Raw genomic sequence first — 21,353 nt, forward strand, 5'->3', positions numbered from 1 at the left:
ATGCTGAGGGATTCATAATTGGATTGATTTTCACTAAATGGTATGAGCTGCAGTTCCAATCATGACAGAAAGCACGTGCTTCCTGTGTTAGGTGTCCAAGAGCAAGGCAGATACCCTGGGCATTTGAGCTGAGTATGTCACTCTGTCTTTTTGCCAGCCCTCTTCCGTTCCCTGGGAGACAAGGGTCTCGTTTTGGTCACACAGAAATGTAGGTGAAGTCAGCAGAGAAGGGTCCCTTCTCTTCTCTTCCGTTTTTCTCTCAAACTCCCTGTCACTACCTTCTGCCTGTCCCTTTCCCTGACTTAATCCCCCAGGCCCACTGCTCCACTCCAGCCATGATCAGGGTGTCCTCCAGCTGCTGGCCTCTGCTCTAGCCATCGCTCAGTGAGGAAACTACAGGAGGATTATGTAGTTCATGGGTCTGATCAAGAAATCTCTGCTCCTCAGAGTCCTCCTACATGTGGTGCTGTCTGTGGAGACCTGGCATGCGGGGCATGGGTCTTACCCTCACTCCTCTCCACAGTCACTGCTGGTCCCTCATCCTTCTCCACCATTAGAACTCGGCCATTTCCTAAGGACAGATACCTGTCTATCTGACCCCAAGGCACAATGGAGTCAGGGAATATTTCCAGAATAATTGAGCATAAGCACCCCATCAATCTAGATATAGGAAGTTCCCATCACCCCGGAAAACTCCCTCAGGCTCCCCTGCACAAAGGGGGATCTTGCTTCTATCCTCCATCACCACCATTTCTGGCACTTTGTTACCTGTGTGTACAGGAACCCCACTGTGTGCACTCAGTGGGGAGCGAGAGTAGATGGCCCTAGAAGCAGACGCTGACACAGAGACAAAACGATGAAAGGTAGATTATGGGACAGTAGGAAGGACAAAGTGGAGGGGACATGATGGGCAGGGAAAGCATTCAGGTAGATCTGACACCTTCTTAAAATGTATATACAAACACGATTGTCTGTCACCGTGCACAGTCCTCTTCAAATTTCAAAAGAGTTGTCCTATAAGGCAAAGAGATTTTGGTTTATTTTCCTGTGATCTTATGTTTTCCTACATGCATTCTGTCTTCTGTAGTTTATCTGTGGCCTCAGATGAACACTTTAGTGTGTGGCTGCATCTGTGAGATTATGTGTAATAGAAAATGATTGTCTTGGGGCACCTGGGTGGCGCAGTCGGTTAAGCGTCCGACTTCAGCCAGGTCACGATCTCGCGGTCCGTGAGTTCGAGCCCCGCGTCAGGCTCTGGGCTGATGGCTCGGGGTCTGGAGCCTGTTTCCGATTCTGTGTCTCCCTCTCTCTCTGCCCCTCCCCCGTTCATGCTCTGTCTCTCTCTGTCCCAAAAATAAATAAAAAACGTTGAAAAAAAATTAAAAAAAAATGTCTTCAGATCTAGGTCTCTGAATGTACACATTCTCATAATTATCTTTTCTTTCATTGTGTGACAGGGCCCGAATTCTAATAGAAAAACGAGGGACATTGTCTTATTTTTTAAAACAGTGATTCCCACTCCCTGGGATGAGTTGTTAACAGTCTTAGTTTAGTGAACTCCTGAGACCATCTATTTTGGAGGATCATTGTGTGGAGATATCTTAATTGAAACTGTGAGAAGCGTGAGAGGACACTTCCCAGAGATTTTGCAGATGCTTTCTGCACTGAATGTCTTCTTTTTCTCTTGTTCTTAGAAACAAATATTACCCCTTAGAAACAAATATAACACAGCTGAGGCTCTGTGTAGGTCCCACTGAGAACTGGTATTAAGGCTGAGACAGCAGGAACACAGGCAAAGCATCATAATATTATGAGAGAAGTTTGAGGAGATGCAAAGCTGTAGTCAGGGTGATGACAGGGGTCCAGCAGTGGTGGCATCTGGCCAGCCCTGAATTGTAGGTTGACCCAGGCTGAAGGCCAATGCAGGCACTCAGCTGATCTAGACCCTGTCTCCACTTTTAGTCTCACTGAGGGATATGAACTTGGGCATACAGCATTTTCATAAGACCAAGTTAAATTCCCCGTATCTCCAGAGCTTTTTTCCCCCACAAATATCCAGAACCTTGAGGAAAATCCAGGGAGACAACAATCTTTTTAGAGGATTACCTGCGTGCACTTTGGCAACATGCTGACATTTTAGAGATGAACACTGGATTGTGCACTGAGAGCGATCCCACATAGCAGCTCCGTATGGACCTCATACTCCCTGCTCAGTCTGGGGCCAGGAATGACCTCCAACTGCATTTCACTGACCCCAACACCCTCCCCTCTGCACCTCCTCAAACTCTGCTTACTGTGCTCAACTTCCCTTCTATTCCTGTATGATTCAAGGTCCCCCCGTTTTTGCACTGGATCCTTCATTGGTGTTTCCATTATGGTGATCACAAGGGCTGCATCATTTAATGAATGTCCCTCTTTCTTTTTTTTTATTTTTTCAATATATGAAGTTTATTGTCAAATTGGTTTCCATACAACATCCAGTGCTCATCCCAAAAGGTGCCCTCCCCAATACCCATCACCCACCCTCCCCTCCCTCCCACCCCCCATCAACCCTCAGTTTGTTCTCAGTTTTTAAGAGTCTCTTATGCTTTGGCTCTCTCCCACTCTAACCTCCTCTTTTTTTTCCTTCCCCTCCCCCATGGGTTTCTGTTAAGTTTCTCAGGATCCACCTAAGAGTGAAAACATATGGTGTCTGTCTTTCTCTGTATGGCTTATTTCACTTAGCATAACACTCTCCAGTTCCATCCACGTTGCTACAAAGGGCCATATTTCATTCTTTCTCATTTTCACGTAGTATTCCATTGCGTATATAAACCACAATTTCTTTATCCATTCATCAGTTGATGGACATTTAGTCTCTTTCCATAATTTGGCTATTGTTGAGAGTACTGCTATAAACATTGGGGTACAAGTGTCCCTATGCATCAGTACTCCTGTATCCCTTGGGTAAATTCCTAGCAGTGCTATTGCTGGGTCATAGGGTAGGTCTATTTTCAACTTTTTGAGGAACCTCCACACTGTTTCCCAGAGTGGCTGCACCAGTTAGCATTCCCACCAACAATGCAAGAGGGTTCCTGTTTCTCCACCTCCTCTCCAGCATCTATAGTCTCCTGATTTGTTCATTTTGGCCACTCTGGCGTGAGGTGATATCTGAGTGTGGTTTTTATTTGTATTTCCCTGATGAGGAGCGACGTTGAGCATCTTTTCATGTGCCTGTTGGCCATCCGGATGTCTTCTTGAATGCCCCTCTTTCACACAGGACACCTGATGCTCCAAAATTTAGGGGTGCACCTCATTCATTACAGAACCTAACACATTGTGTCTCCAAAATACACACCAGTACTGCTGATACGTCTGCTTTTGTGTAAAAACTCCTCTTTCATTTGACAAGAGAAACGTATAGCTCACTGTATTACAGGGACATGACACTGCCCATTGTATGTATGTCCTGAGAAACTTGAGATATGCTACGGTGTCCTCAGGCAGTTTGTTGTTGGATTGCCAAGACTCACAACCATCTCTACATCATTGCCACAAAGTCAATCATGAAGAAGATGAATATACTTTACCAGCCACTCATCCAGTTCAGGTCATCTTAACAAATAGAGTAGGTGGAGGAGGGGGATGTGGCCTATAGCTCATGACTGGAGGTGAAGGGTGGTCCACAGGGTACAGCCTGCAAGGCAATCCTGGGAAAGGACCAGGACTCTTGCATACAAAATAGCCTGCAGAAAAGAAATGAAAGGTAAGTTCATAGGACAGAACCGAGCACCAACACCAGCAAAAAGCGGAAACCCAAAGCAGCAGTGCTCATATCCTACTAGCTTCCCCACCACCAGGTTCCAAGAGGGCAGCATCAGTGCCAAAATCTCTACCCATACTTTGGGTTCCACTTACAGCTTTGGGGTGGGAAGAGGATGTGATTGGGGTAAACTAATGTCCCCACGTGTCTGGAAACATAGAAACAGCAAGCGTCCTTTTCCTAGAAGATTTATAGGCTGAATACTAAATTAACAAAGTAGCATATTCCAGATAGGAAGTCAACTATGTCCAGGATCACACTCCACCCTTCATCCCCTCCACCACAGAGGCTGTTTATTGTGTATGTGAAGAACTACAGAATGAGAAAGAATGACAAAGCCAGTGTCCACACATGGAATCATAGCCCTCATGGCTCAAAGTTCTGCCTCTAAGCCCCTGCCTGTGTCCAAACTACTGTCCCGACAATGGGATCTCCTCCTCTCTGGAAGTGCTATCCATGGGCACAGTGAGGGCCTGTAGAGGACCTGGGAAAGCATGCTCTTAGAGAAACAGGTAGCCTATACATGTTAGTTGGGTTCAGCTAATTTATTTGAATTCAGAGGTACTTCTCAGCTTAAGTGCAGTACACTTTGCAGGGTAATTGTGTCCTCTGGAAAAATGAGCTGAAATTCTAAAAGACAAAATTAACACAAATGCACTTTGATGTCTGGTGTAAGTTTCCATGTTTTAGCTGTACCTGTGACACAGGACACGAGAGAATGTGCTCATGTGAACACAAGTGAAGGACACCGTGGGGACTTGACACACAGGTAATTTTGGATTTTTTCTCTTCACAACTTAAGTTTCAGTGCATGTTTTCTATGGCAAATATGCCACCTCTTATAGTTCAGATATTTGTGCCCAGGGCACACCTGAAGGGACTCTGGACAGCATGTTTACCAAAATGCTGATGGGTATGAAATTTACTTTGTCTAAGACCATTGTAAATGACACATACAAAAATATAAGTTGGAGTGAAGGCAGTTTGCATTTTCAAATTGTAAGGATACCCACAGATTTTTCTGAGCACGTTAAAACCCTCAATAGAAGGAAACAGGAGAGGAAGAAACAGCAAGAGCAATGATTCCACATTGAGGAGATCCACAAAGAATGAGGCAAGGTAGGAGACTTCCAAGTGGAGTGTGGTGTCATCCTCCTTGATTTGTTCCAGGAACACATTGGAAAAGCCCTATGGTTCTCACCCTTAAGCACGCTTAGCTTCTAAAGTTACCACAAAGAGATGCCAGCTGGAAAATAGGGAATCCCATAGACTCGGTGGTAAAGGTTTTGCATTTGGGAAAAAAAAAAAAAAACAAAAACAGCAGAGAGGCCATACTTCACCCAAACCAGAGACAATGGCAGGAGAGTGTCCTGTACAGAAAGATGTGGCTGTCCGTAAAGACTTAGAACTGAAAATGGCCACAGTATTTACTTTGTGCTTCTTGGTAGTTTTGGCAGAGCCAGTGTCGATGTCACTCTTGGTTGTGACACCTACTTCTGGACCTGTAAAAAGCTCTAGAAGAGATGGAGGTTTATTCTGACTTGAGTAGACTGTTTGGAGGTCAAAAAAACCCCAAAAAACCCTCCCCTCATACTTCCGTCAACTTAAACTCTTTGTCCCAGTGAGATCCCAAATTACATGCACAGGGTGTCCCACATGCCTCCGGTGATACCCAAAAAGAACTTGAAGAACCATCCCTTATAACTTGATGAAGACTCCTAAAAGCCCTGATTCAGATGTATTCATCACTCATAGAACAACTATGGATGGCTGTGAGCACAACTAGATGGACGTATGTTACATTGTGCCTCATGCCTCACAGATCCCAGCAAGTGGACTGTGTACAGGGCATTTCTGCTGAAGCGCTATGTCTGCTTTTCTGCATACGGCCCCATTCCTTTTCCACAAGAGATGCCTGTACCAACCCATGGTGGGGGAAATGACAAATGATCCTGAGCAACTTGAGGAATATGGTAATGGCAGCAGACACATTCCCATTGCATCACAACGGTCTGTGGTACCACCTCTGCACCTTGGCCCAAGACCTAACAGCAACAAAATAAGGTGAGTGTGTTTTAGAGTCAAATCCTAGTGCTTAGATCATCTTACCAAGTGTTGCAGGTGGAGGGGTTCCGGGTGGCCTCAGGGCCACTAAGGTTCAGGAGGTGGACGTGCCTAATAGTCCATGGGGGTGGGGCATGTCTAGGGTAGGGCATGCAGAATCATCCAGTTAACGGAGGTCCCCAGGATCCAGACCTCCCTGCAGAACAGAAGTGACAGCTACATCCATATGCCAGACAAGAGAACAAATACCAAAAGCAGCTGTAACCCAGAGAAGAAGGTGTCAGCACCTGCCACCTCTCTACCACCAGGATCCAAGAGAGTAGCATCAGTACCTGAAAAGTCTGTCCCTGCCACTGGATACCACCTACAGCTTGGGGTAGTAGATGCAAGAGGTTGACCTATTGCCACCACACATCATTGCCCATGTCTGCGGAAGTAAAATGGCAAGGGTCCTGTCCTAGAGGGTTAACAGAAGTAATTACAGATTAATGAAGTAGCATTCTCCCGACAGGCAGCCATTGATGTCCAGGTTCACCCTGCATCCCTCCTCTACGGCGACTCCAGATGCTCTGCTTTTGCTATATTAAGAACACAAAAAAAAATGATTGGGAATAAACGACTCATATTCTGCTCATGGAATCACAGCCACTCCTGGCAAAACGTTCTGCAGCCGGACCCTCACTGTGCCTCCTCTGGTCCTCTCCCTGAGAAAGGAGTCTTCCCTCTTGAAGTGTTGTCAAAGGCCTCGGAGACCTCTGGGGAGTGGAGGATGCCTGGAATCTTGCAGGGGATGAGAGTCTTCTGTGAAGAACGAGTTACTTGTGGTGAATGTCTACAAAGTTCAGATGTGTTCATCTTAATTCATAGGGAATTCTGACTTTAAGCATACTAAAGGACACAGAGTAGTTATGTGCAACAGAAAAAAAGAGGGAGAAATTCACATAACAGATTTCATGCAAGTGTTTTGGTATAAAACTGGTATGTGTCATGAGATTATATCAGCTCTAACAGTGACTGGGGACACAACCAGAAACTGCTTATAGAAACACAACAGAAGGACACAGTGTTCAAATTGTTTTTTACCTAAGGTATAGCTGGAGGATTCCAGACAAGTCATTTACCAACAAAGACAGAAAGGTGATGACATTGGCTTTCTCTATGACCACTCTAAATGGCACAGGGCACATAATAAAAAGTTAGAGTCATGATGTCGTTTCTAACAGGTTCATCTCCTAGCGAGAATCAAGAAAGGAAGACACAGCAGCCACACTGTTCCCACAGAGGTGAGGTCTGGAAGGGATCACCCAGGCCGGGAGACCTCTGTTTGGACTGTGCAGTCATCCTCCTCTCATTATTTCCTGAAACTCATGGAAAAACCTTAAGGTACTCAGTCTCTAAGCGCTTTTGGCTTCTAAACTTACCACAGAAAGCTGACAGACTAAAAATTGAGAAGCCTGTGGGCTCCTGGGTTATGAGTGTGCATTTGGAAAAGAAAGAATGAACAGACATATCACACAACACGCAAAATGAGACAAGGCCGGGGGAGCATGCTGTACATAAAGATGAGGGTTTCCCAAAAGAGTTACAACTGAGAATGGCCCTGGCATTTACCTTGTCCTTGTATGCATTCTTGGTACAGTCAGAGCCGCTGTAACCCACAAAGGTTTCAGCAGTTTCTCGATCTACTAAAGACCCTAGAAGGGACAGAGGTTTATTCTGCTTTTAGAGGACTGTGCGGAATGAAAACAATCCATCAACTCATTCCTCAAATATCTTAAACTTTTCCCTATGGTCAGGTCCCCAAGGATAAGGGGGAGAACCATCCTCTCACCTTGATAAAGACCTCATGGTGCCCTAGTTCATGTTGTTTCATAATTAATCACATAATTGTGGACAGGCCAGGCAAACTAGCAATTTAGAATTCACCAGTAAAACAGTTTTCTCAGTATACATCATGGGAAATCACGATTCCATTACAGATCAAGAATTAATCTGAGGATGCTTGGATTCAGCATCCAACTCTTAATTTTGGCTCAGGTCACGATCTCACAGCTTGTGAATTCAAGCCCAGCATTGGGTTCCTCACTGACAGTGTGGCACCTGCTTGGCATTCTGTCTATGCGTCTCTCAAAATAAATAAAATTAACAAAAAAGAATAACATTGAGAATACTGGTTTGGTGTATATCCTCAATGAGTCCTCAAGAAGGGTGCATTTCTTCAGGCTTCAGGCAAATTGTTCAATCTCCCAGCTTATCTACAAGCTACCTTCCACATGAGAGCAGTTAGTATATAAGGAAAGACTAATTTGACACTATCAAGAAAAGGAAAACTGTCAGAAGTTAGCAGTGAACCTGCAGAGTTGCACTGATACCATCAGAGGACTAAGCTAAGCTTTATGGAACTTGAAATGAGGGATGTAGGGCTACAGTTCCCAAAACAAACAAAAAGAAAGACTGTTAAAACTAGTGAATAAATGACCTTCTCCTCAAATAAACTAAAGTCTTCGTATTGTGTCCGGGTGGGAAGAAGGTTTCCAGGCTCTTCAGACACCGGGATGTTAGAGGAGGTGGGAGGGTCACCGTCAGAGGAGGGGCATGAACTCCACCAGTCACAGGGACAAGTGCCTCACTGTCTGCGGCAGCAGAGGAGAACACCCTTCTGTCACCCCTTCAGACCACCTGCCGTCCTTACTGCTTGTGATTCTTTCCAGACCACACGATGATCACACACAGGAACAGGCTGCACAGCAGAAATTAGACTGCGGCACATCACAACGTGCTCCTTACCTCTCCGTGGAGGGTTCTTGCAGTGATTGGTTTCTGCCTCGTGTATCCCTCAGGCAGTCTCTTTGCTTCCATCCCGTCCAGTCTTGGATACAGAAAAATAATGGACTTCTATAAGAGTTGCAACACCGCGTCGTCTACTAGACAACAAACAGTGCAGGCGTCATCCCTGGAAACACCCATAAAAACGCAAGTCAAATGACCACACCTGTATTTCAAGTAAGCGACCTCCCTGCCCTGCTCCACCATCTCCCTGTCCCAGATCTGAGTCTTGATCTGGGGGAGAAAAAACACATCCACCTTCAGTCGGAAGGTGGTGCCACACTGTGCACCAAAGAAAGAGGAGGAAACAAGAAAACACTTACCTAGTTGTCCTGAGCATTCTTCTCATGAACTGCAAGCTGAAAAAGCCAACAATGAAAAGCCCGTGGTCAGGGATTCCAAGGGCCACTACACTCACCCGCGTGAGGTGCTAAGGGTTCAGTATGTCAGGCAGAACTCAGGTTACCTGGTATCTAAAGGGGAGCTCTGCCTGCTGCAGCTGTTCCCGTGTTTGTTCAATTTGTTGCCTGTGAGTTACAATTGCTCTTGTCAGATAAGGCCCGATATTGGGTATGATTTTAAATAAGCTGCCCACGTTCCCAACAACCTCATATTTGTCCCAGGATACAATTTATTCTTACACATGAAACACTTTGCACATGATTATCAATGACCAGTAGGATCAAAGCTATTGTTACATCTTTTCCTTACTCATTATTCCATGCCTGTAGGATTCAGAGTTCATAGAATTCCTTCCCATTTTCAATCTTTCTCTAACTCATCATGTGACAAGTGTCTTATATCATAAAGATCTATTCTTCTATAACTTATATCTTCATCATGTTTCCCAGGGTTGCAAAGATGAGGGCCATGAAATGACACTACCACGTTGATGGGTATGATTCATTGTATGACACACTGCTTTCCTACATATGATGACAATTGACACCACCTCCGAGGAATGTTAGCATGGACAAAGTTTCCACACAGTCTGGCCACTACTTGAGATCTGCAAATGTTTAGAAACTTAATTGTTTTATTCTTTCTAAACTTACCTTTTTTATCTGTTAATACTCTATGCATATGTTGACTTTAAACACTGCACAAAGATTAAAAACCAAAAAATGAACAGCGGTTTCATGAGCTGCTGGTAATTACTAGCTGAACTCACTTGTACTTGTTTATTTCTTGTGTAGCTATTTTCTTTTTTTTCCTAATGTTTATTTTTGAGACAGAGAGAGAGTGAGCACATGCATAAGCGGGGGAGGGACAGAGAGAGATGTAACAGAATCTGAAACAGGCTCCAGGCTCTGATCTGTCAGCACAGAGCCTGACACGGGGCTCGAACTCCTGGACTGTGAAATTATGACCTGAGATGAAGTTGGATGCTTAAACGACTGAGCCACCCAGGCGCCCCTTAAGTAGCTATTTTCAAATTTTACCTGCAGCTGCCAGCTGATTCTTCTTTGCCACCAGTTCACAGTGTCATTTTCAGCTTCCTATGATGGGAAAGATACATACACAGTCAGGAACAAGGTCCAGAGGTTCTCCCTTTTTACCTCCCAGCACTCTTGAAGTCCTATGCAAATATCCCTTCCCCCACTTCTCCCATAAATGCACAGACTGACAACCCAATCAGAGAAATGAAGTGAACACCCCATTTAAGTTCAAGAAAATTCAACTTCTGTCTGCTGCCACGTCTCTACTATTGGAACTGTCTTTCTAGTTCTCGTTTCCTCTCCTTTATCATAAAGTCATCAAATAACATTGTACTTTGTGCCTTCCCAGAGTTGGTCTTTTGTTTGAGATGGTGAAGACTCATTTCATCAGTGAGGGAAAAACCATATCTGACCAACTGTACCCATTAGGATGAAGCAGGGGATCATCACTAGTCTTACACCTCCATGGGGAGCCCTGATTCTCAGTCCAAAAGTTGTACCATGACACAGGCAATCACCTGAAAGACGACCTTCCAGAATATGGTTTCACTAACATTGCAGCTCACTCCCAGACATCGCTAGAGTTCAGGACTGCAACCCCTGCCTCCACCTTCAAAAGGCCAATCTTAGAACAACATCATCTCCTGACGTACAACATGACATGAACTGTCACACAGTCTGGGATTACTTCCAGGAAAGAGATTTCAGGTGGAAAACTCTCAACTTCATGGAGCCAAATCTACTTTAACAAGACTCATTCCATTGATAATGAAGGCAGCAACAGGCAATGCTTGGCAAGGCTGGGTTGCTGTGTTACCCTCAGACTATTTTCTTTGTGGTGTTGATTGAGATGGTTTCAACTTGACACTTGATGTACTCAAGAATCACATGCAAAATTGAAAATCTCTTAGAAAATGACACAAAAGCACTAGACAGAGAAAGGCACATGCATTTCCTTCTGGCCTCTCAGGCAGTCCTTCGGCAAATGCTCGCTGGAGTGGTTGTAATGTAGTGGCTCTGTTGTAAGGGGTTGAAGATAGAGAGGTGGTCAGGGTGCTGCACCCACTCACAGAAAGTGCTTACGAGTTAACAAAAACAAGATGCCAGTGAGACAGAGCAAGCCCTAACCCCAGCCCCAGCTGTGGGAAGGACAAATATAAGGTGAGTCTCCAGGGAAGAGAAGACTTCACTTTCCAACACGAGTGAGGGACTCTAAAGTCCCGCATCTCCTCCTGAGAACAAAAGGAAATACTGTACAAAGGAGGAAACATGTTACTGAATGCACCAAGTGTCTGACAACCCCACAAAGACACACAAGACCAAGATGGAGAAGAAGGAAGCCCAGGACAAAGCCAGCCTGGCAGTTGGACCCAAACTCCCTAGGACTCATCATTGAGGTGGGGGGCATACATTTGAATGGCAAAGAAGCTGAACAACTTTATGGGCACAGACTTAGAAGTAAACAAGTGTAGTTCAGGGGCGGCCAGCAAAGATGAGCCCTAGTGAATCTGCAGGCTTTGGCCAAGACTCAGAAGAGTTACACTTAAAAAATCAGGGGACAGGAAACAACTTGACTTTCTTAGGGATTGGGCCTGCAGTGAGCAATCTCACTGGCAGAATGGATGCAGGGATCCAGTACTGCTGGTACCCCTACCCACTTTCCAGAAAGCAGCTTCCATAGTTTCTGCAGCAAGATAATTCATTTTTTTTCCCCACACATTTTTGACCCATGTCTGGTCCTGAAGAAAAATGACCTAATTGCTGGGTGACAAAACAGTGTGATGCGATTGAAACCTGTAGGACAGTGTAGGTGGATCCAGAGTGGATCCAGGTATTAAAGTTATTAATGATGGTACCTTCCCTCTTCCACCCCCAAAACATGACACAATGTGTGGCAAGCACTTAGGACAGAAAGGAAAATGCAGGTTACATTACAGAAAGCAAGGTAGGAAGGGAAGGTCCAATACTACTGAATGCATTGGGCAAAAATACTCTGGACCCAGTTCCAAAAGAAATACAATTATCTCTACTGGCTGCCATGTTCTCCCATACAATCCGGTCCTTGTGACAGTTCTCACATGAACATCTTACTTTTCTAAATTTTTTTTAACGTTTATTCATTTTTTGATAGAGACAGAGTGCGAGTTGGGTAGGGCCAGAGGAAGATATAGAATCCAAAGCAAGCTCCAGGCTCTGAACTGTCAACACAGAGCCCGACATGGGGCTTGAACTCATGGACCGTGAGATCATGACCTGAGCCGAATTTGGACGTTCAACCGACTGAGCCACCCAAGCGCCCCCATGTTACTTTTTTGTAGGCACTTTTCTTTGTTCATAGAATTCTTCCAGGTTATGTGCTTTCTCCTTCAGCTGTTTGACTTTTGCTTCCTTTGTGGCTTTCACAGACCTCAATGCATCACACTTGTCTTCCAGGGCATTTTTATTTTCTGGAAAAAAAAAAAAAAAAGGTGTTTTCTTGATAAACGTGCACATGACCTGAGTCTTGATTTTGGTGAGACAGAAAAAAGGCAAGAACCACGAAGGCATGAAAGTATTCTTTCCCTTACCAATGCAAAGTCATTGCCATCATATGGGGATTTCTCCCCAACAGAAAATATAACTTCTAGTTGACAGTTATTGGACCTGAAGGCTCTTAGCTCTACATCCTTGAATTCAACATTTGCATCTTGTGGTTAAGACAGATATGAGGAAAGACTTTCACGGAAAACTGATCACACAACAATTTGTACCTCACACAGCAAGATCGTGCATTGCAATCAACAAACACCTTGAGGCATGAATATAACTAGAAGACAAAGATGATGGAAAATAGTTCATGTCTAACAACTCATGGCTTTCTTAGTGGTATACATATGTATGTATGTATGTATGCATGTTTATCCCCCATTCACGTTGAAAATTTACTATTCAGCATTCAGAGAGAAAGAGACTATTGAGCACCTGGGTGGCTCAGTCAGTTGAGCATCAGATTCTTGATTTTGGGTCAGGTCATGATTGTAGGATCATGTGACCCAGACCTGTGTTGGGCTCCACACTGAGTGTGAATCCTGCTTAAGATTCTCTCTCTTTCCCTCTGCCCCTCTCCCCCACTTGCATGCCCCCTCACTAAAATTTAAAAAAAATCATAAAGCATAATTTAAACATATTTTTTAAAGGGAAAGGATGATACACTTTGGCTATCACCCTTTCTCTCTCAACTATATTTGGGTATTTTCTACATATCTTGGAGGGCAAAGTTGAACGATGTGATAATTACCTAGTTGTGAAAATAAAAGATAACTCCTAGTCCTTGAAATAGCAAATCTCATCTTGGCGGTCCTAGTAAAATTCCAGCTCATTGGTCAGAAAGAGTTTTGGCTCCCAGAGGCCCATTGTCTACTGTGGTAAATGGCAGGCAAATATGCTGTGCTCACTTCACCCAATGAACAAAAACCCTCCAAAGCCAAATTACGGTAAAACTCAGCAGCCAACTCTTAACCACTTCCTGATTCTTCACATTTCTTTCTCTCTCTCTGAGTTTGCAAGGTAGCAAGTGCACTTTGAACGATGTCATTTAAAATTTCATTAAAGTGGGTGCCTGGGAGGCTCATTCAGTTAAGCATCTGACTTCAGCTCAGGTCGTCATCTCATGGTTTGTGAGTTTGAGCCCTGTGTCGGACTCTGTGCTGACAGCTCAGAGCCTGAGGCCTGCTTCGGATTCTTTGTCTCCCTCTCTCTCTGCCCCTCCCCCGCTCATGCTGTGTCTCTCTCTCTCTAAAATAAGTAAACATAAATAATTTTATGTTTACTTGTACTCAACAAGTACAAAAAGATAGAGATCATACCGTGCACAGTTTCAGACCCCAATGCTATGAAACTCGAAATCAACCACCAGAAAAAATTTGGAAAGATAACAAATACTTGTAGAATAAAGAACATCCTACTGAACAATGAATAGTGGAATGCAAGCTGCTGCAGCCACTCTGGAAAACAGTATGGAGGCTCCTCAAAAACCTAAAAAGAGAACTATCCTACGACACAGCAATTGCAATACTAGGCATTTATCTAAGGGACACAGGTGTGCTGTTTTGAAGGGACACATGCACCCCCATGATTATAGCACCACTATCAACAATAGGCAAAGTATGCAAAAAACCCAAATGTCCATCGATGGATGAATGGATACAGATGTACATACACACACACACACGGTATGTATATGTGTGTGTGCGTGTGTGTGTGTATACACATACATACATACACACACCCTGGAATATTACTTAGCCATCAAAAAGAATAAAATCTTGCCATTTGAAACTACATGGATGGAGAGCCTCCTGGGACCTAACACTAACCGTAAACATAACCCTAACCATAACCCTCACCCTACACTTAACCCTATCTAGCACATGAAAAGTAAACCGGATCCACAGCCGCACATGTGCCCTCATTTCAGACCTCCGTGGAATCAACAACATTGGTGTCGCTTCAGCCTTAGCAACTTCCCTGTACCGAACACTTACCCTAGCTAAGTGTCTATCCCCATGGAAACCCAATTCCAAAGTCTGACAACAGCACGCACACGGGTTCGAGAATCGGTGCAACAATACCCGGAATTGAACATGGAACATCACCACCATTTCTTTTGCAAGGTGTGATTGCAGCTGCACGACAGGATTCCTGGGGCCTATTCCAAGGGTGGCCCAAACATCTCTCTGGTCTTGGATCTTATGAACTGATACTGACCGGCACGCTCCCTTATGTACTCCACTCAGCCCTTCGGGGAGACAACTGCACTGTTGTGGGTTCAGTGCCTGGAGCCTCCTGGGACCTAAAACTAACCCTACCCATAACCCTAAACATAACCCTCAACTTACACCTAACCCTATCTCTAATTGAACCCTATACTTGACCCCCACCTGCTCTAGGGCCCTCAACACAGCCCTCGAGGGAGATCATTAGACTGGAGTCGCTTCAGCCCTGTCGACTTCCTTGGACTTAACCCTAACCCTACCTAAGGCTTTCTCCCCATGGGGACGCAATTCTAAAATCTGACAACAGCACCCACAAGGATTCGAGAATCGGTGCAAAAATACTCAGCATGGAACATGGAACATAACCATGTCATTTCAAAAGCACGACTGCAGTTGCACAAGAGGATTCCTGAGGCCTACCCGAAGGGTGGCCCATACATATGCCTGGCCTTGGAACGCAAAGACTAATCCTGACAGGCACCCTCCCTTGTGTCCTACACTCAGCCCTTCGGGGATACAATTGTTCTGCTGTGCGTTCAGTGCCTGGAGCTTGCTGGGTTAGGACCTAACCCTAACCCTAATCATAACCCTAATCGTAAACTTCAACCTACACCTAACCCTATCTCTAACCCAAACACTACACTTGACCTGCACACTCGCATGGACACTCAATTCAACCCTCCAGCGAGATCACGAGACTGGAGCCTCTTCGGCCATGGCCACACCGCTGGAACGAACTCTAACCCTAGCTCTGGCTCTGTATGCATTGGGACCCAATTCCAATGTCTGACAACAGCTCTCACACTGGTTCAAGAATTGGTCCAGAAATAGTTGGCATGGAACTTGGAACATCACCATGTCACTTCCAAAGCACGACTGCAGCTGCACGGGAGGAATCCTGAGGCCTACCCAAAGGGTGGCCCATACATTTGTTTGGTCTAGGAACCCAAATACGAAGACTGACGGGCACCCTCCCTTGTGTACTACACTCAGCTCTTCAGGTTGACACCTGCTCTGTTTGGGGTCAGTGTCTGGAGTCTCGTGGGACCTAAACTTAAACCTAACAGTACCCCTAACCATAAATATCACCCTACACCGAACCCTATCTATCTCATTAAGTCTACACCAGACCCACAGCTGCGCATGTGCCCTGACTTCAGAGCTCCATGGAATTCACAACACTGGAGTTGCTTTGGCCCTGGTGACATTCCTGGACCAAACCCTAAACCTATATAAGTGTCTCTCCCATGGGGAAACAAGTCCAAAATCTGACAATAGCACACACAAGGTTCGAAAACAGGTGTAGAAATACTTGGCATGGAATATATATCATCACCATGTTATTTCCAAACCATAACCCTAACTGCACCCCTAACAATTACCCTCACCCTACACCCACCCCTATATCTAACCCTACCCTACATTGAACCACACCCTCGCATGTGCCCTCAATTCAGCCCTCGAGGGAGATCACGAAAATGGAGTTGCTTCAGGACTGGCAACTTCCCTGGACCAAATCCTAATGCTAGCTAAGGCTCAGGGACCCAATTCCAAAGTCTGACAACAATACACAAATGGGCTCGAGAATCAGTGCAGAAATACTTGGCATGGAACGTGGAACATCACCATGTCATTTCCAAAGCGCGACTGCAGCTGCACGAGAAGCTTCCTGAGTCCTACACGAAGGGTGACACATACATTTCTCTGGCTTTGGAAGACAAAGGCTAATCCTGACCGGCACCCTCCCTTGTGTACTCCACTCAGCCCCTCGGGTTAACACCAGCTCTGCTATGGGATCAGTGTCTGGTGTCTTCTGGGACCTAAAACTAACCCTAATCCTAAACATAATCCTTACCCTACACCTAACCCTATCAACCTCAATAAGCTACACCAGACCCATAGCCACGCACGTACCCTCACTTCAGCCCCCCATGGAATTCACAAAACTGCTATGGCTTCTGCCATGGTGACGCCCCTGGACCGAAACCTAACCCTAACTGAGGCTCTGTCCCCATGGGGACCCAATTCCAAAGTCTGACAAGAGCACGCACATAGGTTCGAGTATCAGTGCAGAAATACTTGACATGGAACGTGGAACATCACTATGTCATTTTCAAGGCGGAACTGCAGCTGAACGAGAGGATTCCTGAGGCCTATATGAAGCTTGCCCAATATTTGTTTGGCATTGGAAACCAAAGACTAATCCTGACTGACACCTTCCTTTGTGTACTCCACTCAGCCCATCGTGGAGACAACTGCTCTGCGGTGGGGTCAGTGCCTAGAGACTCCTGGGACCTAACCCTAGCCCTAACGTAACCCTAACCATAACCTTCACCCTACACCTAACCCTAACATTAACCCAAATCCTACACTTGACCCGAACTGTCACATGGGCCCTCAATTCAGTCCTCGAGGAAGATCACGAAACTGGAGTCGATTCACTCCTGCTGACTTCCCTGGACCTAACACAAACCCTAGGTAAGGCTCTCTCCCCGTCAGAACCCAATTCCAAGTCTGACAACAGTATGCACACGGTTTCGAGAATCTGTACACAAATACTCGACATGGAATGTGGAACATCACTATCTCATTTCAAGCGCGACTGCAGCTGCACGAGACGAATCCTGAGGCCTACCTGAAGGGTGACTCTTACATTTGTCTGGCCTTGGAACCCAAAGACTAGTCCTGACTGACACCCTCCCTTGGGGACACCACTCACCCCTTCGTGGAGACAACACCACTGTTGTGGGTTCAGTGCCTAGAGCCTCCTGAGACCTAACCCTAACCCTAATCGTAACCCTAAACACAACCTTCACCCTACACCTAACCCTATAGAGCACACTAACTCTAAACCAGATTCACAGCCGCGTATGTGCCCTCACTTCAGCCCTCCATGGAATTCAAAACACTGGTGTCGCTTCGGACTTGGCGACTTCCCTATACTGAACCCTGACCCTAGCTAAGTGTCTATCCCCATGGGGACTCATTTACAAAGTCTGACATCAGCACATACATGGGATCGAGAATCGGTGCATAAATACTAGGCATGAAACGTGGAACATCACCATGTCATATGCAAAGCACGACAGCAGCTGCACGAGAAGAATCCTGAGGCCTAACCGAAGGGTGGGCCATATGTTTGTCTGGCTTTGGAACCCAAAGATTAATGCTAACGAAAACCCTCCCTTCTGTACTGCACTCAGGCCTTCAGGAAGACAACTGCTTTGCTGTAGAGTCACTGCCTTCACTCACCTGGGACCTAACCCTAACGGTGAACCGAAACATAACCCTCACCCTAAACCTAACTGTATCTAGCACACTAACTCTGCAGCAGACTCACAGCCACACATCAGCCCTCCATTGAATTCACAACAGTGGTGTTGTTTCAGCCTGGCGACAACCCTGGATGGAACCATACCCTAGCTAAGGCTCTTACCCATGGGCACCCAAAACCAAAGTCTGACAACACCACACGCCTGGGGTCCAGAAGCAGTGCAGGATCATTCCGGATAGAACCTGGAACCTCAGCATGTTGTTTCTCAGGCCCGGCTGCAGCTTTCCGAAAGGATTGCTGAGGCCTACACGACCAATGGTCCATACAGTTGTCTGGAATTGGAACGGAAATACTAAAAATGACCAGCATCCTCCCATGTGCCCTCAACCCAGCCCTTCGGGGAGACAACTGCACTGCTGTGGACTGAGTGCCAGGAGCTTCCTGGGACCTAACACTATTCCTAACCAGAACCCTCAACCGAAACCTAATGCTACACTTGACCCACACCGTCACATGGGCCCTCACTTCAGCCCTCGAGGGAGATCACGTGACTTGAGTCACTTTGCATCTGGGGACATCCCTGGACCGAACCCTAACCCTAGCTAGGGCTCTCTCCCCATGGGGACCCACCAACGTCTCGCAACAGCATGTGCTTGGGGGCCAGAAGCGATGTAGGGTCCTTCGGCATAGAAACTGGAACATCACCAAGTCATTTCCAAGGCCTGAGTACAGGTGCACAAGAGAATTCCTGAGTCCTAACTGATGAGTGGTCCATAGAATTGTATGGTCTGGGACCCAAAGACTAATCCTGAGCGGCACCCTCCCTTGTGCCCTCAACTCAGCCTTTCAGGGAGACAACTGCTCTGCTGTGGGTTCAGTGTAGGGAGAATCCTGGGACCTAACCCTAACCAGAACCCTCAACAGAAACCTAACGGTATCTCGAACCCAAACCCATGACTCACACCGTTGCATGGACCCTCAATTCAGCCACTGAGGGAGATCACGAGACTGGAGTCGCTTCGGCCCTGGTGTTGTCTCTGGACCGAACCTTAACACTAGTTAAGGCTCTCTCCCCATAAGGACCCAATACCAAAGTGACAACACCACGCGCCTATGGTCCAGAAGCGGTGCAGGATCACTCAGCATAGAATCTGGAACATCACCATGTCATTTCCAAGGCCCGGTGGCAGCTGTCCAAGAGTATTCCTGAGGCCTACCCGAACACTGGCCCACAGTGTTGTCTGGCCTTGGAATCCAAAGACTCATCCTGAGGGCACCCTCCCTTGTGCACTCAATTCAGCCCTTCGGGGAGTCAATTGCACTGCTGTGGCTTCAGCGCCTGGAGCCTGTTGGGACCTAATGCTAACCAGAACTCTCAAGCAAAACCTAACCCTAACTCGAAAACTAACCCTACATTGAGCACACCGTCACATGGGCTCTCACTTCAGCCCTCGAGGGAGATCACAAGACTGGAGTGGCTTTGGCCCTGGCGACGTCCCCAGACCGAAACCTATCACAAGCTAAGATTCTTTCCCAGTGGGGACCTCATACCAAACTCTGACAACACCAAGCGCCTGGGGTGCAGAAATGGTGCAGGATCACTCAACATATACTCTGGATCATCACCATGTCATTTCCAAAACCCGGCTGCAGCTATCTGAGAGGAATCCTGATGCCTACCCAACAAGTGGCCCATAGAGATATCTGGAATAGGAACCCAAAGACTAATCCTGACCAGCACCCTCCCTTGAGCCCTCAACTCAGCCCATTGGGTAGACAACCACACTGCTGTAGGTTCAGTGCCTGGAGCCTCTTGGGACCTAACCATAACCCTAACCCCAACCAGAACCGCCAACCAAAACCTAACCTAGTCTCGAACCCTAACCGTACACTTGACCCGTACCATCACCTAGGCCCTCACTTCAGCCCTCGAGGAAGATCACGAGACGGGAGTTGCTTCAGCTCTGGTGACGTCCCTGGACCAAACCCTAACCCTAGCTAAGGCTCTCTTCCCATGGGGACCGAATACCAAAATCTGAAAACACCACACGCCTGGGGTCCAGAAGCGGTGCAGGATCACTCCACATAGAACCTGTAACATCACCATGTCATTTCCAAGGCTGGGATTCAGGTGCTCGAAAGTATTCCTGAGGCCTAACCGACCAGTGGCCCATAGAATTGTCTGGCCTTGGAACCCAAAGACAAATCCTGACCGGCACCCTCCCTTGTGCCCTCAACTCAGCCCTTCAGGGAGACAAGTGCACTGCTATGTGTTTAGCACCTTGAACCTCCTGGGAACAAACCCCGAACCCTACTTCTAACCCTAATCAGAAACCTCAACTGAAACCGAACCTAACTCGAACCCAAACCCTACAATTGCTCCGCATCGTCATATTGGCCCTCACTTCAGACCTCGAGGGAGATGACAAGACTGGTTTCACTTGGAGCTGGAAACGTCACTGGACCGAACCCTAACCCTAGATAAGGCTCTCTCGCTATTAGACCCAATAACAATGTATGACAACACCACATGCCTGGGGAACACAAGCGGTGCAGCATCACTCCTCATAGGACACATAATACACTATGTCCTTTTGAAGGACCGGTTGGAGCTCCAGAGAGATTTCCAGAGGCCTACCTGACTGGTGGCCCATACAGTTGTCTAGCCTTGGAACTCAAAGACTAATCCTAATCGGCACCCTCCATTGTTCCTTCAAATTAGACTTTCAGGGAAACAACTGCACTGCTCTGGTTTCAGCGACTAGATCTCCTGGAACATAACCCTAAGCCTATGCCTAAACCTAACAGAACCCTCAACCGAATCCTAACACTATCTCAACCCTAACCGTACAGTTGAGAAGCAACGTCGCATGGGTCCGCAATTCAGCCCTAGAGGGAGATCACGAAACTAGAGTCGCTTACGCCCTGGCGGCGTCCGTGTAACAAACCATAACCCTAGTTAAGGCTCTCTACCCATGCAGACCCAATAACAAAGTATGACAAAACCACACCCTAGGTACAGGAGTGGTGCAGGATCACTTGGCTTAGAACCTGGAACATCACCATGTCGTTTCCAAAAGCTGGCTGCAGCTGCCCGAGAATATTCCTGAGGCCTGCTAGAACATTCTCCCATACAGTTGTCTGGATTGGAGCCAAAAGACTAATCCTGACAGGAAACTGACCTTGGAACCTCT

At 46.4% G+C, this 21,353-nt stretch overlaps 3 long non-coding RNA genes across 6 annotated transcripts in view; 1 reads left to right on the top strand and 2 right to left on the bottom strand.

Moving 5' to 3' along the window:
* The window catches only part of LOC132660751 (uncharacterized), a 31,605-nt gene extending 22,929 nt beyond the window's left edge, over positions 1 to 8,676 (top strand). For 2 of the 3 annotated variants that reach the window (XR_013549978.1, XR_013549980.1), the window contains 3 exons: positions 4,479 to 4,571; positions 7,090 to 7,249; positions 8,578 to 8,676. This is a non-coding gene — a long non-coding RNA (uncharacterized LOC132660751). The remainder of the gene's footprint in view (positions 1 to 4,478; positions 4,572 to 7,089; positions 7,250 to 8,577) is intronic. The other variant, XR_013549979.1, reaches the window with a different exon arrangement.
* LOC144612884 (uncharacterized) lies at positions 852 to 6,028 on the bottom strand. Of its 2 annotated transcripts, XR_013549983.2 has the most exons (4): positions 5,912 to 6,028; positions 4,326 to 4,432; positions 3,570 to 3,725; positions 852 to 1,014 (listed from the first exon to the last, which is right to left on the bottom strand). It is a non-coding gene; the product is annotated as an uncharacterized LOC144612884 (long non-coding RNA). The 2 variants fall into 2 exon arrangements; XR_013549982.2 differs by lacking the exon at positions 4,326 to 4,432.
* A 182-nt stretch (positions 8,677 to 8,858) lies between the features above and the next one.
* On the bottom strand, positions 8,859 to 12,574 carry LOC144612883 (uncharacterized). The gene is made up of 5 exons (XR_013549981.1): positions 12,440 to 12,574; positions 10,135 to 10,191; positions 9,159 to 9,219; positions 9,016 to 9,051; positions 8,859 to 8,926 (listed from the first exon to the last, which is right to left on the bottom strand). It is a non-coding gene; the product is annotated as an uncharacterized LOC144612883 (long non-coding RNA).
* Positions 12,575 to 21,353: the final 8,779 nt, after the last annotated feature.

Source organism: Panthera onca, chromosome D1, assembly GCF_046562875.1.
Source record: "Panthera onca isolate mPanOnc1 chromosome D1, mPanOnc1 haplotype 2, whole genome shotgun sequence".
Taxonomy (NCBI): Eukaryota; Metazoa; Chordata; class Mammalia; order Carnivora; family Felidae; genus Panthera; species Panthera onca.